The sequence below is a fragment of the Lathyrus oleraceus genome, chromosome 5 (assembly GCF_024323335.1).
Source record: "Lathyrus oleraceus cultivar Zhongwan6 chromosome 5, CAAS_Psat_ZW6_1.0, whole genome shotgun sequence".
In the NCBI taxonomy this organism is placed as follows: Eukaryota; Viridiplantae; Streptophyta; class Magnoliopsida; order Fabales; family Fabaceae; genus Lathyrus; species Lathyrus oleraceus.
In genome coordinates, this window is record NC_066583.1 from 99995818 (window position 1) to 100001458 (window position 5641).

The window sequence follows — 5641 nt, forward strand, 5'->3', positions numbered from 1 at the left end:
CACCTTCTTTGTCTTGAGCTCACCCAGGCCCGGGTTAAGAGCTATGAGGTCTAACCCTCATTACCTTTCATCTGCTCACCCTGACGGTCAATGTCAGTGGTTAAGAGCCTCAGACACCCCTTCCAGTGTTGGCTTGTTTGTCGAGGTTGATATGACCCCTTGACTAAAACCCAGCCTTGTATGAGCCGCTTGTTTGCATATAGTGTGTGATACCTGTTCACCTGTGATGTTTACTTGCTATTTATTTGCTGTTTCAACTTGCTTCCTGTGCGAGTTAGGTTCTGTTTAGATACCTCAACCTAGGACTATTGTGGATTGCATGACAACTATTAGGCTCAAGTCAGTCTCCCTTTTAGTTCGTTATTCCCTTGGTCTCTGGTTAGGAGAATTTCTCCCCTGTTAAGGGGAACTACGTCGCCCTGATCCTCATACCAGATGAGATACGTAGGCAGGAGATCGTGCGAGATCTCTCCGGGCACCCTTTTTGTTTTTGCGTGTGTTTTGTTCACCCTCTTTTCTTTTTGTGTGTGTTTTGCTTGACAACTATTAGGTCCGAGTTCCCGACTCCCTTTTAGTCTGTGTGTTCAATCTCTTTGTTTCTTCTGACGGCTTAGCATCTTCTTGGTGTTTGTGTGACAGCTATTAGGCTCGAGTGCCAGACTCCCTATTAGCTTGTCTGTTTGATAACCTTTTTGCATGTGTTTGGAGTCGGATGTAAGACCAGCCATTGGCATTCCGTTTCCTTGTTTGTGTTTGTTGTTCGGAGTCGGACGTAAGACCAGCCATTGGCAGTCTATTTCCGTTTGTGTGTTTCTTTTGACGTCTCAGCGTCTTTGTGTTGTGTTTTGTTTCGGCGTGCGTTAGCCGAACTACGACAACTCTGATTCTCATTCCAGATGAGATACGTAGGCATAGGATGCGATATCCTAGCGAGCCCGTTCTCAATTTCCCCAAACTACGTTGACTCTGATGTTTGTTTCTGATAAACTATGTAGGACTAGGATGCGATATCCTGCCGAGTCCCCTTCCTCCGTCTTCTTCCGCCTGCTTTATTATTCCAGTGTGTGTGCATTCTTTGAGCAGTTTATCAGCAACTTTTTCCTATCCTGTTGAGCATGGATCCCGTCGAGTACGGCGGACGTGAGGGATGCTAATACCTTCCCCTTGCGTAACCGACTCCCGTACCTTACAATCTCTGGTCGTAAGACCATTCCTTTCCCTTTTTCAGGTTTACTTCGAGTGTTTCCTTTCCCTCATTTGGGATAAATAACGCACGGTGGCGGCTCTGTGTTTTTTTTTCGCCGGTTGTTTTTCGCGTTGCGACAGCTGGCGACTCTGCTGGGAACTACAGAAGTTGACCTCTTGCTGGTCCATTTTCCCTAAGCGAGTCTATCCTAGCGCTCTCTAGGATAGTTTTGGTTGCTTTTACTGCTTATTTATTGCATTCATGATTATTATACTGTGACTGTATATATTTGCAGATATGTTTGCATGCATCATATTATTACTGTGCTGGATTCTGGACAGGTGTGGTTCCTTTGATTTGGGGTGGGTGTTCTGAGTGGGGCTAAAACCCAGGCCCGAGTATACACCTAGGATTAGTATGGTCTCACGTTTCCTCACATGTTGGATCAGCATGTTGTTGCGACGTGACATACCACAAGTCGGACGAGGTTCATCTGAGAGAGTCCTTCCGGGTGGAGTAGTCCACTTTGGTTGGGTTACCTCTTTTGATCTGTTGACTTCGGTGACCGTTCTTTCCCGGATCTTTGGTTTGGATGATCTTATGAGAGCTGCAGCGACACACCCGAAAGGGCAAACCCGTTGAGTATTTTGCCCGATTGTCGAGACCATTATCCGTCTTAGGATGACCTTATTAGAATTCACCTGTGAGGGGAGGGTTGATTCCTACAGATGCAGATTCTGTTGGTGACTTTTTGATGGTGACTCGGGTTCAGTTGGATTATGGATATTTATTTCTGAGACGCCGGAGTTCTGTCCGTGATATTTATCAGTGGGGATCCGTTTATTTCAGGATTCCTTGGGTCGATTCAGATGATGTTGTGGTTATCCGTTCAGTGGTTTTCTGGTGATGATGGTGATATATCCTCTAGTTCCGTTTATTTCGGAACCTCCCGAGTTGGATTTACGGTTACTCAGTACCTCAGATGGTTGTGATCAGTTCCGAGACCGTAATCCAGTACAGTTGATGTTCAGATGACTTGGAGGATGGCACAGTGACTTGCATTCATGCATCTACATCATTCCCATTTTGCATTCATCCGCATCTAACTCATGTTTATCCATATGCAGGGTACATTCTCGATTGAGATTCTGGTTAAGAGATATCCTGATGTCAGAATGTTACTGTCAAATTATTATCTGTTGATAACATGAAATTATATCATATTTTAGGACTTAATTCAATTAAATTATATTATTATTTATTTCAATTTACTTCATTTTATTAGATATTACGCGGTATTTCCTTTCTATTTGTCTCAGGTGATCTATTTGAAGCAAAAGTAAAAAAAGGAAGAAAAGGAGGTGCAAAAAGGAATGAAAAGAAACAAATAGCAAAAGCCAAGCCCAGCCCAAAGAAGACACAGGCGTTGTGCCTGTGACGAGCGTCACAGAGGATGTGACGAGCGTCACGCCTTGCACACTCCTGTAACGAACGTCACACATGGTGTGACGAACGTCACACCATTCCTACATTTTTGGCACCAGGAACGCGTTGAACCTATCTGCACGCTTGACTCTTTTTCAAAGTAATGGCTATATTTACGAGAGACGTTTTGAAAACCGTTACGGAAGGCACCAATATAAATAGCTACTTTCAAAACCTGCAGAACACACGTTTTTTTTCCAGATTTCGGCAGTTTCCAATTTTCTTTTTCTCAGCAGCTTAGGAATACCTTTTACATACTACTTTTGCAACTTTTATTATTTTCTTTTGGCAATTCTATTTTCTTCTCTAGCACTTAATTAGTTTTTCACATAATAGTTTCTACACCGGAAACTATTATGTACCTTTTCACCGGATCTAACCTTACGTTAGAATCTAGTTTTTTTTTATTCCTTCGTTTTAATTTGTTGGTTAATTGAAGAATTCAAGAACAAATCCTACCGGCTTGTGGTGGAGTGTTCAAGACTACTGTTTAAATTATTCAGGTTCTTTAATTATTGTTTAATGCTTTGTTTTATTATTTATTTATATTATTTGCTTGAGATGAGTCTGTTTATGCATGATAGTTATTTAAGTTTGTTTAGCATGTCTGGCTAATTCGCTTAGATATCGGTATGTAAAGTAAGGGGAATAAGGAATCAAAACTAAGTCGGTTTAATTAAGTTTAAAATAAAAATCACTCTTTTTACGGTCTCAATTTACAGGTTTAATAACAAGGTTTTTGTACGAAAGTAAAAGACATAAAGAAATTAAAATCAATAGAGCGAGAGTTTGAGGTTTTAACTGGACAGTGTAAATTGGACATTAATTCTAGATCAGGGCGAGAGCAATTTTTAGAGTTAATTAAATTCTAATCTTTTCCAAAAAGTATTTTTAAAGATTGAATGTGAGGACGAGAGTTAAGCATTCGAATTTAATTATATAACCTAAATCAACAGAGCGAGAGTTTGAGATAAGGGTGTTTAAACGGTTAGTGTTTTCTTAAAAAGAGTTTCTACGAACTTTATTGCTTTGAAAAAATGGTTTTTGACTTAATTATAAGTGACAGCTACGTTAACATAAAATCATGGTTTATTCAACAGAGCGAGAGTTTGAGATAAAACTTTTAATCAATAAAGTCAACTGAAAAGATTTGTTTTAAAACCAAGGGACCGACAAAGAATTGATTCCTTAATTACGACGAACTGCATACCGATATCCGCTTTATTAATATTTAATCTAGATCTTAGTTTAGTTTTTAGCTTTTCCCCAAACAATCAAACATTATCCACCTTAGCTTTACGAAGTAACCTTAGATAACGGTATATCGATTCATAAGTCCCTGTGGGATCGATATCTTTTAAAACTACGCGATAGAACTGTGCACTTGCAGTTTGTACCCCAAATTCGACTCATAAAGTCGAGCGATCAAGTTTTTGGCGCCGTTGCCGGGGACTTTTATTTAGTCGATATCGTAACTCTTCCGTTACGCTGTAGAGACTAAGGTTTCTTTTTTTTCTTTTCTTTCTATCGTCGATTTGTATGCCACATACTCGCTCACAAGGCGAGCCGTTCTACTTACGAATCAACAATATCGAACTATATCTCCGAGTCTTACGACGAATTCGGGAATATCGTGCTGCAAACAATCTCCCTCCTGTAGAACTTCCTGATTTCAAAAACATTTTTCCTTCGATACCCGAGATGGCAGAACCAGCTCGTGCTCTTAGAGATTACGCTGCTCCATCACAAGATGAGCCGCATTCAAGTATTGCTCCGCCAGCAATCGAAGCAAACAACTTCGAACTTAAACCTTCGTTGTTGCAGGCAGTACAACAGAACCAATTCTCTGGAAATCCTACCGAGGATCCTAACCTTCATTTATCCATATTTGTCCAATACGCTGATACTGTTAAAGCTAATGGTGTCACTTCAGAGGCAATTCGACTTCGTCTTTTTCCTTTCTCATTAAGAGATAGCGCTAGAAGATGGCTTCAATCTCTCCCTTCCAACTCTGTCACCACATGGAACGAGTTGAAGAAAGTTTTTCTTGCCCGATATTTTCCGCCAAGCAAAACAGCTATGTTAAGAGCCCAGATAAATGGATTTAAACAGAAAGATAACGAGTCTCTTTTCGAAGCATGGGAAAGATACAAAGACATGATGAGACTTTGCCCACACCATGTGTCATACGGTGAACTGACTTTAATGTGTTTTTAATCGCAATGTCGCGGTTAGCAAGAGTCGCCACCGACTTTTCTTTTATCCCATAAGGAAAGGTGGAAAAGAACAGGAAAGACCTTAATTTAGATTCTTAGGTTCGGGAGGTACATTATACAAAGGGAAGGTATTAGCACCCTTTGTATCCATGGTTATCCATGGGCTCTTAATTGCTGGATCACTTATATTTTTGTCTGAAAAGTGTTGGTGAATTGTTTAAAAATGTTTCGAAAAGAGAGTTTACCTTTGTAATGATTCTCGTATGAATGTATACAAAGTATTTATCTCGTTTGATTTTGAAAAACAGTTTAGAAAAATATAACTTGGGAATGATTCTAGTATGAATGTATACCAAGTGGTGATTTTCTAGGACTTGCAAAGTGTGAGGGGTGGAAAATGTTTTAGGTTATGATCCAGTAATTGAGAGTTATACCTTCCTAAGGTCGTTATGGGCATTTCCTATCCTTATGAGGGTAAAACTGTCCTTACTATTGAGAAGTAAGTAGTTTTATCCTTTGGATGTAAAAGGGTCATTGTAGGGTCATCGATAGGTCATTGAAGGCAACAGTTGTAAGGATACCTTAGCATTCGAAGGGACGATCATCATTTAACCGTAGGCTACACCGAAGGATCATCGAGGGACAAAGGCAACATTCGAGGGACTATGATGATTTAAACGAAGGGTCTTTGCTAAGTGTATCCCCATATTCGCGGGACATGACCGTAATACCGAAATCGTGGGGTCACAAAGAG

The 5641-nt window shown here is 40.3% G+C and overlaps 1 non-coding gene across 1 annotated transcript; it reads right to left on the minus strand.

The window, feature by feature from the left end:
• Positions 1–4750: 4750 nt before the first annotated feature.
• LOC127089165 (small nucleolar RNA R71) lies at positions 4751–4857 on the minus strand. Its single transcript, XR_007790937.1, has one exon. It is a non-coding gene; the product is annotated as a small nucleolar RNA R71 (small nucleolar RNA).
• Positions 4858–5641: the final 784 nt, after the last annotated feature.